The sequence below is a fragment of the Leptonychotes weddellii genome, chromosome 11, assembly GCF_054177405.1.
Source record: "Leptonychotes weddellii isolate Sample4059 chromosome 11, ASM5417740v2, whole genome shotgun sequence".
Classification (NCBI taxonomy): domain Eukaryota; kingdom Metazoa; phylum Chordata; class Mammalia; order Carnivora; family Phocidae; genus Leptonychotes; species Leptonychotes weddellii.
In genome coordinates, this window is record NC_138379.1 from 65,753,427 (window position 1) to 65,767,207 (window position 13,781).

The 13,781-nt window shown below is 36.0% G+C and overlaps 1 pseudogene; it reads left to right on the forward strand.

Annotated features, from left to right (window-relative positions):
* Nucleotides 1-11,708: 11,708 nt before the first annotated feature.
* LOC102742827 (glycerol kinase pseudogene) lies at nucleotides 11,709-13,588 on the forward strand (annotated as a pseudogene).
* Nucleotides 13,589-13,781: the final 193 nt, after the last annotated feature.

Genomic DNA, 13,781 nt, shown 5'->3' on the forward strand with positions numbered 1-13,781 from the left:
GATAAATATATACTTATATATACATATAAATATATTTATACATATATATAATAGTTTCTTTTTCATACACACATACACTGATTAATTAACTTTGAATGTACAAAACAAAACAGGTTTTTTTGGAAGATAATAGGAGGATTTTTTTTTTTTTGAGAGTAGGAGGATCCTAGGTTTGCATGATCCCCACAAATCCAGCTAGATAACTATTAAATCATCCTAAATACCCCAGAAATTGACCAAAAGACAGGCAGAAAAACTCCACAGCTAAAGGAAGAGAAGAAGCCACATCAAAGAATGTAGGAAGTGTGGAGACATGTTTGGGAGAGAAATGGATCATGGTCCCCACAATGGGGAGGGAGCCATGGTCCTGGAGAAGGTAAAAGACAGACTAGCACACAGGGGAGCCCACACAGGGAAGATGAATCCCCATAGAAATTGGCTTGGAAAGCAGAGCGACCATATATCTTGAGTTCTGGCAACCAGCAGTGCTTAAAACCTGGAGTTTCAAAGGTCAATGGGCTTGGCTCAGGGAGAGCCTGGAGGCATTTGGCCTGCTCTTGGAGAGTAGACAGGGCAAACAACCTATGGACATACAGCATGGAAACAGTCATCTGAAAAATTCAGGGGGCACACAGTGGGAGGTTATTTGTTCATCTCTGAGCTTGTTGCAGACAGGTAGCATTCATGGAGAGATCCCTCTGGGAACAAAGGAACTGAAAGGTGCCATCTCTCTCCCCTGCTTCTCAGCATAAACAAAGTCACCTGTAGGAGCCAGCAGAGCAACAAGACTCACTACCTAACTTGCTTACACCAAGCTTTGCTCCCCACCCTTGAGTGAAACCACCCTTCCCAGTTATGCTTGCCTCAGTCCCAGCACTGTGGGCCCCCTCTCTCAGAAGACAGGCCCAAACTTGTGCCCACACCATATCTCCTAACCCAAAAGGTTTGCAGGGCCTCTTTTCCTGTGGTGGTGGCGACAGGTCTCATTTCAAAAGCACAGCACAGCACATCTAGTTAAAATGCACCTGTTCAGGCCAGGGACCAAACACTGCCCACAAGAGGCAAAGAGAGCTTCTAGAGATGATTGTCCTGAAAGACAAAGTGCCCAGGACACAACCGCAGAGGCCCTGGGGAGTAGCCGGCACTATGCTGCAGGGCACTACAGGACCTCTTCTTCATAAGACCATTATCCCAAAGAACAGGAGACATAGCTGACTTTCCTAACACAGAGAAACTGGCACAGAGACTTAGACAAAATGAGAAGACAGCAGAAATTGTCCGAAATGAAAGAACAGGACAAGAGCTTGGCCAGGGATCTAAGCAAAAGAGATATAAGTAACATGTTTGATAGAGAATTTAAAGTAATGATCCCAAAGATATGCACTGGACTTGAGAAAAAAGTGGAAGGCATGAAGGAGACCCTTAACACAGAGATAACGAATAAAATAGCAGAGATAAAGGGCTCAGTAAATAAAATGAGAAATATGCTTGATGAAATGAACAGCAAGCTTGAAGAAGCAGAAGAATGAAATAATGACCTAGAAGATAGAGTAATGGAAAGTAATCAAGCTGAACAAAAGAGAGAAAAAAGAATTATGCAAAATAAGAATAGACAGGGCGCTCATGGACTCCATCAAATGTAATAACATTTCCATTATTGAAGTCTCAGGAGAAGGAGAGAGAGAAAAGGGGACAGAAAATTTATTTAAAGAGATAATAGCTGAAAACTTCCTTAATTTGTGGAAGGAAACAGATATCCAGATTCAGGAGGCACAGAGAAACCCCAACAAAATCAACAAAAGCAGATCCACACCAAGACTTATTATTAAAATGACAAAATATAGCAAGAATGAAAATAAATAAATAAATAAATAAATAAATAAATAAATAAATAAATAGCAGTAACACAAAGAAGACAGTAACATGCACAGGAAACCCCATAAGGCTATCAGGGAATTTTTCAGCAAAAATTTTCTAAGTCAGAAGAAAGTGGCATGATATATTCAAATGCTGAAAGTGAAAAATCTGCAGCCAAGAACTCTATCCAACAAGTTATCATTCAGAACAGAAAGATAAGAGAGAGAGAAACAAAAACCAAGAGTTTATGACCACTAAACCAACCATGCAGGAAATATTAAAGGGGACTTATTGAGTGGAAAGGAAAGGCCAATAGTGACAGTATGAAAGTAAGAAACACAAAAACAGTAAAAATGAATATTTTCATAAAATATCAGTCAAAGAACTCACAAAATAAAAAGATGTAAAATATGACACATATACCTAAAACATGAGAAGGGGAGAAAAGAATGGGTCCAAATTTAAATGACCATCAACTTAATATAGGCTGTTATATGCAGAAGATGTTATATACAAACCAAATGGTAAGCACAAATCAAAGACCACTCATAAATATGTGAAGAATAAAGAGAAGGAAATGCAAATATATCACTAACTAAATGAGCAACCATGAAAGAGAGAAAGACAAGAGAGAATCAGGTAAAATCTTAAGAAACAATGACAAACCAGGTAATAAAATGGCAACAAATACATATCTATCAATAATTACTTTGAATGTAATGGACTAAATGCTCCAATCAAAAGACAGGGTGACAAAATGGATAAAAAATCAAGACCCATCTATATGCTGCCTACAAGAGATTTATTTTAGACCTGAGGACACTTGTGGAATGAAAGTGAGAGGATTGGGGAACACTAATCATATAATTGGATGTCAAAAAAAAGTTGGAGTAGGGCGCCTGGGTGGCTCAGTTGGTTAAGCGACTGCCTTTGGCTCAGGTCATGATCCTGGACTCCCTGGATCGAGTCCCGCATCAGGCTCCCTACTCAGCAGGGAGTCTGCTTCTCCCTCTGACCCTCCCCTGTCTCATGTGCTCTCTCTCTCAAATAAATAAATAAAATCTTTAAAAAAAAAAAAAGAAAGTTGGAGTAGAAATATTTATATTAGAAAATATAGACTTTAAAACAAATACTGTCACAAGAGACAAAGAAGGACACTATAGAATAATAAAGAGGACATTCCAACAAGAAGATATAATAATTCTAAATATTTATGCACCCAACATGGGAGCACCCAAATACATAGAACAGTTAATAACAAACATAAAATAACTAATCAATAATAATACAATAAATAGTAGGGAACTTCAACATCCTACTTACATCAATGCACAGATCGTCTAAACAGAAAATCAACAAGGAAACAATGCCTTTGAATGACATACTGGACCAGATGGATTTAACACATATAGTCAGAACATTCCATCCTAAAGCAGCAGAATGCACATTCTTTTCAAGTGCACATGGAACATTCTCAAAATAGATCATATATTAGCCCACAAAACAAATCACAACAAATTAAAAATGACTGAGGTCATAACATGCATATTTTCTGACCACAGTGCTATGAAACTAGAAGTTGAGTTGACCACAAGAAAAAATTTGGAAAGACTATAAATAAATAGAGTTTAAATACCATGTTACTAAATAATGAATGGGTCAACCAGGAAATAAAAGAAGAAATTAAAAAAAAAATACATGGAAACAAATGAAAATGAAAACAATGTTTCAAAAGCTTTGGGATACAGCAAAAGTGGTCCTAAGAGGGAAGTTTATAGCAATACATGCCTACTTCAAGAAGCAAGAAAAATGTCAAATAAACAACCTAACCTTACACTTAAAGGAATTAGAAGAAAAAAACAAACAAACAAACCTAAAAACAGCAGAAGGAAGAAAATAATAAAGATTAATGCAGAAATAAATGATTAAGAAAATAAAAAAAAACAATACAACAGATCAATAAAACCAGGAGTTGGTTCTTTGAAAAAATCTGTATAACTGATAAACCTCTAGTCAGACTTAAGAAGAAAAAAAGAGAAAGGACAAAAATAAATATAATTGCAAATGAGAGAGGAGAAGTAACAAATTGCACCACGGAAATACAAACAATCATAAAATAATATTATGAAAAACTATATGGATAAAAAATTGCACAACCTAGAGGGTGCCTGGGTGGCTCAGATGGTTAAGCGTCTGCCTTCAGCTTGGGTCGTGGTCCCAGGGTCCTGGGATCGAGTCCCACATCGGGCTTTCCGCTCAGCGGGGAGCCTGCTTCTCCCTCTGCCTCTCTCTCTCTCTGTCTCTTATGAATAAGTAAATAAAATCTTTAAAAAAAAAATTGCACAACCTAGAATAAAAGGGTAAATTCCTACGAAATATAACCCACCAAAACTGAAACAGGAAGAAATAGAAAATTTGAACAGACCAATTACCAGCAAAGTAATTGAACTAGTAATCAAAACATCCCAACAAACAAAAATCCAGGGCCAGATGGCTTCACAAGCAAATTCTACCAAACATTTAAAGAAGAGCTAATAACTATTCTTCTCAAACTGTTCCAAAAAGTAGACAACTCTAAATTCATCCTATGAAGCCAGCATTACTCTGATACCAAAACCAGATAATGACACTACTAGAAAAGAACTACAGGCCAATATCTCTGATGAACACAGATGTAAAAATCCTCAACAAAACACTAACAATGTATCCAACAATACATGAAAAAAAAAATCATTCACCATGATCAAGCGGGATTTATTCCCCCAAAACAAGGGTGATTCAAAATTCACAAATCAATCACCCTAAGACATCACATCAACAGGAGAAAAGATAAGACCCATTTCAACAGATGCGGAAAAAGCATTTGACAAAGTACAACATGCATTCATGATAAAAACCTTCAACAAAGTAAGTTCAGTGGGAACATACCTCAACATAAGAAAGGCTACATATGGAAAACTCACAAGTAACATCCTTATTGCAGAAAAGCTGAGAGCTTTTCTGGGATGCCTGGGTGGCTCAGTCAGTTAAGTGTCTGCCTTCAGCTCAGGTCATGATCCCAGGGTCCTGGGATTGAATCCAGGGTCCTTGCTCAGCGGAGAGCCTGCTTCTCCCTCTGCCTGCTGCTCCCCCTGTTCATCCTCTCTCTCTATCTCCCTGACAAATAAATAAATTAATTAAGAAAAAAAAAAAACAAAAAAAACCAAAGAGCTTTTCCCCTTAGGTTAGAAACAAGACAAGGATGGTCCCTCTCACCACTTTTAATCAACATAGTACTGCAAGTCCTAGCCACAGGAATTAGAAAACAAAAGAAATAAAAGGCATCTAAATTGGTAAGAAAGAAGTAAATAAAACTTTCACTATTCACAGATGGTATGATACTCTATACAGAAAATCCGAAAAACTCCACCAAAAACTACTAGAACTGATAAATTAATTAAGTAATGTTGCAGGATATAAAATCAATGTACAGATACCTGTTTCATTTCTATACATCAAAACTCAGTCAGCAGAAAGATACATTAAGAAAACTATCCCGTTTACAATTGTACCAAAAATAATAAGATGCTAGGACTAAACCTAACCAAAGAGGTGAATGACCTGTTGAACTGTATATACCACTCAAAGCAATCTACACATTTAAAGCAATCCCTATCAAAATACCAGCAACACTTTTCACAGAATTAGAACAAACAATCCTAAAATTTTCATATAACCACAAAAGACCATGAATAACAAAAGCACTCTTGAAAAAGAAAAGAAAAGCAAGGAGGCATAATAATTCTGGACTTCAAGTTATATTACAAAGCTGTAGTAATCAAAACGATATGGTCTTGGCACAAAAATAGACACACAGATTAATAGAAAATAATAGAAAATCCAGATGAAGCTACAATTATATGCAAGCCCATGCAAAAGAATGAAACTGGGCCACTTTATTACACCATACACAAAAATAAATTCAAAATGTATTGAAGACCTAAATCTGAGACTTGGAACCATAAAAATCCTAAAAGAGAGCACAGACAGTACTTTCTCTGACATGAGCCATAGCAACTATTTTCTAGAAAGGTCCCCCGAGGCAAGGGAAACAAAAGGCAAAATTAAACCATTGGGATTACATCAAAATAAAAGGCTTCTGCACAGGAAAGGAAACAGTCATTGAAACTGAAGGACTACCTATGGAATGGGTGAAGATATTTGCAAATGAAATATCCAATAAAGGGATAGCATCCAAAATATACGAAGAACTTATACAACTTAACACCCAAAAAGCTGATAAAGGGAGGCAGAAGACATGAACAGACATTTCTCCAAAGAAGACATCCAGATAGCCAATAGAAACATAAAAAGATGCTCATCGTCACTTATCCTCAGGGAAATTCAAATCAAAACTACAATGAGATATCACCTCACACCTGATAGAATGACTGAAAGCAACAACACAGGAAACAACAGGTGTTGGTGAAGATGCAGAGAAAGGGGAACCCTCTTACACTGTTGGTGGGAATGCAAAATGGTGCAGTCACTCTGGAAAACAGTTTGGAGGTTCCTCAAAAAGTTGAAAATAGAGCTGCCGTATGACCCAACAATTGCACTACTGGGTATTTACCCAAAGAATACAAAAATACTAATTTAAAGTGTTATATACACTGCTATGCTTATAGCAGCATTATTTATAATAGCAAAATTATGGAAGCAGTCCAAGTGTCCATGGAGTGATGAATGGATAAAGAAGTGGTATACACAGATAACAGAATATCATTGAGCCATAAAAAATGAAATCTTGACATTTGTAATGACATGGATAGAGCTGTAGTGTGTAATATTAAGCAAAATAAGTCAGCCAGAAAAAGACAAATATTATATGATTTCATTCATATGTGGAATTTAAGAAACAAAACAAATGAGCAAAGAGAAGAAGAAGAGAGACAGAGAGAGACAAAACAAGAAACAGAGTCTTCACTATAGGGAACAAACTGCTGTTACCTAAGGGGAGGTGGATGGAGGGGATGGGTGAAATAGGTGGTAGGGATGAAGGAGAGAACTTGTGATGAGCACAGGGTGATGTATGGAAGTGTTGAATCACTATATTACATACCTGAAACTAAAATAACACTGCATGTTAACTAACTGGAATTAAAATAAAAACTTAAAAAATACATCTGAAGCTCTTATACAGAAAATATTCCAGTATTTCCAATTCAGGCCAGTCTTGATACAACAGCTTAAAAAAATAAGGAAATATATAGAAGAACTGCTTTCACAGTTTGGACAACAGGTAACACAGGACAGTGATTTCTGAGAGGGAAACAAATGAGAAATATCCTATGATTGCCCAAGTTTAGTACTCGTAGTACTTGGAGAATTTTCAGTTTGCAGTGCAGAGAGTAAATCATCAGGCATGCCTGATCATCTTCCTGATTTGAGGAAACACAGCTGGGATTTAGAGATGACAAAGCAGTTAGAGTTTACATGGCATGGCAGAGGACGAAAAAGAAGAGACTTATACAGGAGAATGAGGGAGTTGTGGGGTGAGGGAGAAAGAAACAACTATGGAGTTCTCTAGAGAGTACTTTTGAGTTTTCAGAGTGCTGACAAATACATACATGTATGTAGAGAAACCATCCAAGGTTGAATTAAAAAAACATCTGAAAGAAGTGGATAGAACAATCCTTATGGCTCAAATAGAGAAGCAAGAATTCTTGTTCCTCTCTATCAAAGTGGAAAGACTTGTAAACACAGGTCATCAGACTATACAGAAGGCTATTGTCTCAATAGTGAATAAAATTAGCCCTAGAATAAATGTTGTTTTGGTCCTGTCTTAAATACCCCATGGAAATATCTCAAAAGATCAAACTCTTTCCAAGTAACTTAAGTGCATCCAAGAAAAAAAAAAACCCTGAAAAATATTTAAATGAATATGAGAATATCCATTATCCATAAGGATAAAATTTTCAATTGTTATCATGTAAAAAAAAAATTTAACCACTCACACAAAGAAGTGGGTAACTACAACTTTAAAAAAAGAAAAAAAAAACTATTGAAACTGACACATAAATATTTGATTATAGAATAAATATTTAAGATGATAAGTAAAACATCAACATTAGTTATAATTATGTTTTAGGTATTCAAGAAGATACAGGAAAACTGGAGTATATAAAAAGGAGATATGAAAGATATTTGCAAAAAAGCTTAATTCAGAATTTTATAAAATTTTAGAAAACATCTGAAACTTTTAAAACCACTGACTTGTGGTTAAAAAAATCAGATTAGACATAGTAGAAAAAAAGATTAATGATCTTTAAAATATGGAAGTAGAAATTATTTAAGATATAACACAGAGGAGTAAAAACTCAACAACACTGATACAGTTTCAGTAGGATCTGAACCTAATATATGTATAATTATAGTACTTGAAAGAAGGAAAGAGAAGGGATAGAAAAATTATTTTGAGAAATATCATCTGAAAATATTTAAAACTTAATGAAAAATATGAACTTGCAAGTCCAAAAAGCTTAATAAGCCTTAAGCAAAAGAGACATTAAGAATATTAAATTTATGCACATCATAATCAAATTGCTTTAAACCAATAATAAAAGGAAAATTAGAAATAGCTATTTAAAAATGACATGCTGTATATAAAGGTGCAAAAACCAGAATAGAAGCAGATGCTTTGTCAGAACCATAAAGTTTAAGAAGAACATATTTAAAGTATTGAGAGGGAAAAAATATCTAGGAACCTAGAATTCTCTTTCCAGAAAAAAAAAATGTGTGTGTGTGTTTGTATATATACATATGTGTATAATATATATTTAAATGAAGGCAAAATAAATAACTTTTCAGAAATACAGAAGCAGAAATAATTCCATCACAATATACTTGTACCAAAATTCCATTACATATATAATAATGAAAAGGTATAATTGGAGAATGAAGCAAGATAAAGTAGATATTTTATTTCTTAAATTTCTTAAAATTTTCCTACACAATATGTTATGATTTTTCTCCTCATAAACAGGATAAAAAAGAAATGGCATTCTAACTATATTAAGATATAGCATATATGTTATTTTAAAATTTATCATGACTTGAAGATAGATTTGTATTCTCTAACATACCCTGGCTAGGGTAAAAGTCAGTTTTCTTCTAGTAGCTAATTATGTGTATCTTTTAGTAAAATGTTGTGTTCAGTATATTGAACTGTTGGGAGCCAATCTTTCTGATGGGCGAGAGGATTGATGGAATGAAAGCCCTGTAATAGAGCACACATCTGGATGGTAGACATATGGCTTTTTTCAGATGATGACTTAGAACTACATCAGGACGCTGATCATTTTCTCAAAAGGAACAACCAAAAAATGCAGCCAACTGCAAAAAAAAAATCATTTTCTAAGATGGATTATTAATATCACACCTAATTCCAATAATATCCGTTCGAGAAAAAAAAATCCCAGAGATGGGAAAGAATGCAAGAGCGAGGGCGCCTGTGTGGCTCAGTTGGTTAAGTGTCTGCCTGCGGCTGGGGTCATGATCCCAGGGTCCCTCTCCTCCCCGCTTGTACTCGCTAGCTCATCTCTCTTATGCTCTCTGTCACTAACTTTGTCTCTCTCTCTCTCAAATGAATAAAATCTTTAAAAAAAAAAAAGAATTCAAGAGTGAGGCTGTAAGATAAGGGACATATATAGAGAAAGATATATATTTATATATGTAATATATTATATATCTCATGTATTAATTTAACATATACTACATTATATATTATACATTATACTCAAAAACATCTGGTTTAGATGACTTGAGTGCTTAAAACATTCTTAAATTTCAGAATGATGAATAGTAAAGAAGAATTGAAATAGATGTTCTAAAAATTACTCAATATTATCTAAAACTACTGTACCTATAGAACACTTTTCAATTCACCACTGATTTCTAATTTTCCTACTTTTAAATTTTTTTTAATTTTTTTTTCATTTTCTTCAAAGGAAGAAATCATACGTTATGTATTTGTACATAAACACCTTGTTAGGTATATAATGATATAATGATATTTAAATTATAATAAAGTAAACACAATCAATATAAGTCAAAAAACATAAAAATGAAAGCATGCACTTATGCTACTTTGAAATACAGAATAACATTAATTAAGGATTAGAAAAGTAGCACTTAATTTATATCATGCCTAAAAAAATATAACAGTAACACAATTAGGTAGATAGAGCATGAAATGAAACAATAGCCAGTCTAGCTTTTCTGTTGCTTTCTTAGGAAAATTCAGTTCAGTGCTTAGGACTCAAAATCTGATGAAGACAAATGATCTTATAGTCTTGAATTGGACAACATAAAAGTATGATACAGCTTTCAATTTTGCTCAAAGTAATGAGAGACACAGTGTGATAATCATCTTAATAGATGTGCTTGATGAAGGCCAGTAGAACAGGGACTTCAGGAGAATCAGGCAGATGTGGATATTAAAGTCCTCTAGAAAAACTATTTTAAAAGAAAGGACATGAAAATCTTGATTTCAAAGTGAAGTAAGATTGTCAAAATGTCTGGTTTTGATTCCAGGCTCTCCGTTTATAAGACTAGCAAAATTTACTTAACCTCTGATTATTATCTGTATAAATAGATTCAAATAGATTTAAAAATACAACTTTTTTAATGGTATTAGGATGATTAAATGAGTTATTATGCATAAAATATTTAGAGCCCTGCTCTGCGCTGCAAGGGATTCCGAAAGTGTTCGTCATTGTTAATACTGAGTAGATGATCAGAATTAGAAGTAGAGATTGGTAAAGCAGTTGTAACCATTTGTCAAACGATATTTAATTGGAAATGGCTTTCTGGAGTGCTGTATTGAGAAGGATGATGGATTTAAGTCTGAGAAGGAAGGACTATAGTTATGTATATGATACATATGAAGATATTGTGGGGAACAGTGATGGTGCGTGTACCTTGTATTTGCCTATCTAGTTCTAAGACAGTGCGGGCAAAAGCCTAGAATAAAAACCAGTGAGTAGATGCAAATGCAGAATATGTAATAAAGGAGTGAAATCCAGTTTTGGACAAATGCTTGGAAGATCCATAATTATAAAGGTATTTTAGGTTGCTATTTTTTAAGATTTTTTTTTTAAAGATTTTATTTATTTATTTGAGAGAGAGAATGAGATAGAGCATGAGAGTGGGGAGGGTCAGAGGGAGAAGCAGACTCCCTGCCGAGCAGGGAGCCCGATGCAGGACTTGATCCCAGGACTCCAGGATCATGACCTGAGCCGAAGGCAGTCGCTCAACCAACTAAGCCACCCAGGCGCCCCTATTTTTTAAGATTTTTGATTTGTGATAAAAACAATGGTGACTATCACATATCAACTTGTATATATAGTACAGCTAGTTCAAGAACATACTTGTTCAAGAAAACCGATTATTCTCATTTCCTCCAAACTATACCATTCAGTGACATCACATGAATGGCTTGAAATCATCCACAGTTGGTGTATTTATACCACAGAACTTGTCAAATGTTACAAATTAAGGCTTTCTTATCTTTGGAGACTGGGTTAAATATTTGCCAGCACACCACTGGTTCTGTGGCTCACTGATGTGAATGGGCATAATTACATCTGTTAATCAATGCAAAGAAAGATCTCAGAAATTATGTCCCTGCATTTATTATATAATGACATATTTTTTATTTAGAAAACTTGAAATGGTGATTAATATGTGCCATGCGGTGTTTTAAGTATGAAATAGGTAATATAGGTAGAAATGTTAAATATTAGTAATTGTAGTTAATTTTACTAATGGAATTTAAAATACCATCGCAGAAAAATGCTATTAAAAAAAACATGTTGTTTTTTCATCTTCTTATAAACCTTGAAATTATTGGGGTTCTGCAGTCGCAGGTCGCCTTGTCTTCAGGTCTGGAGGCCTGCCCTCCTGCGCCCGCCACCATCACCTGGGAAACCAGCTGCAATAGACCACTGACCCCCAAGCTGGTTTCATGGCAGCCACGAAGAAAAGTTTTGGGACCATTGGTGGGGGCAGTGGACCAGAGCACCAGCTTAACACGCTTTTTGGTGTTCAATTCCAAAACAGCCGAACTACTTAGTCATCATCAAGTGGAAATAAAACAAGAGTTTCCAAGAGTTTCCACCCAAGATGGGTGGAACAAGACCCTAAGGAAATTCTGCAGTCTGTCTATGAGTGTATAGAGAAAACATGTGAGAAACTTGGACAGCTCAATATTGATATTTCCAACATAAAGGCTACTGGTGTCAGTAATCAGAGGGAAACCACTGTAGTCTGGGACAAGTTAATTGGAGAACCTCTCTACAATGCTGTGGTGTGGCTTGATCTAAGAACCCAGCAAACCGTTGAGAATTTTACTAAAAGAATTCCAGGAAATAATAACTTTGTCAAGTCCGACAGGCCTTCCACTTAGCACTTACTTCAGTGCAGTGAAACTTTGTTGGCTCCTTGACAATTGTTGAAGAAGATAGAGTTCTTTTAGGGACTATTGATTTGTGGCTTATTTGGAGTTTGACAGGAGAGGCCAATGGAGGTGTCCATTGCACGGATGTAACAAATGCAAGTAGGACAATGCTTTTCGACATTCACTCTCTAGAATGGGATAAAGAGCTTTGAGAATTTTTTGAAATTCCAATGAAAACTTTTCCAAATGTCTGGAGTTCTTCTGAGATCTATGGCCTAATGAAAGCTGGGGTCTTAGAAGGTGTGCCAATATCTGGGTGTTTGGGGGACCAGTCTGCTGCATTGGTGGGACAAATGTGCTTCCAGGATGGACAAGCCAAAAATATGTATGGAGTAGGCTGTTTCCTATTATGTAATACAGGCGGCAAGTATGTATTTTCTGAACATGGCCTTCTGACCACAGTGGCTTACAAGCTCAGCAGAGACAAACCAGTGTATTATGCATTGGAAGGCTCTGTAGCTATAGCTGGTGCTGTTATTCGCTGGCTAAGAGACAATCTTGGAATTACAAAGACCTCAGAGGAAATGGAAAAACTTCCTTATAGCTAAGGAAGTAGTTGGTTCTTATGGCTGCTATTTCGTCCCCACATTTTCAGTGTTATACGCACCTTACTGGGAGCCTAGTGTGAGAGGGATCATCTGTGGGCTCGCTCAGTTCACCAATAAATGCCATATTGTTTTTGCTGCATTAGAAACTGTTTCCAAACCCGGAAGATTTTGGATACCCGTGAGTGTGGAATTCCTCTTAGTCGTTTGCAGGTAGACGGAGGATTGACAGCCAACAAAATCCTTCTGCAGCTACAATGAGACATTCTGTATATCCCAGTAGTGAAGCCCTTGATGCCCAAAATAACTGCCCTGGGAGCTGCCACAGTGGCAGGGGCTGCAGAAGGAGTTGAAGTTTGGAGTCTTGAATCTGAGGATCTGTCAGCAGTCACAATGGAGTGGTTTGAACCCGAGATCAACGCTGAGGAAAGTGAAACTCGTTACATACATAGAAGAAAGCTGTGATGAAGTCAGTTGGTTGGGTTACAACTCAGTCTTTGGAAAGTGGTGACCCTGGTTATCCTCTGTAGTCTACCTTTTTTTTTTTTTGTAGTGAGTAGCATGGTAATGTTAACTGGAGCAAGGTACATCTCAGGTATCCCATACATGGTAGCAACTCATGGATACCAAAGATGTGAGCTCTTTGCCTAATGAGACAACCCAGTGATTGTCTTTTAATGTGATGACACTCTTCAGAGACTCTGATTTTATTTATTAGCCACTTGCTGCATAACCCTACAAGTAGACCTGTGGCTTGAAATAAAGAAAATGCAGCAGAAAGAATGCAATAGAAACATTTGGAGTGTTTTTTAACATCTAGCGGTAAGATTGGACCAGCCACCTTGGGAGCTGATCCCTCCTTTGCCATCCCGTCATGCCCA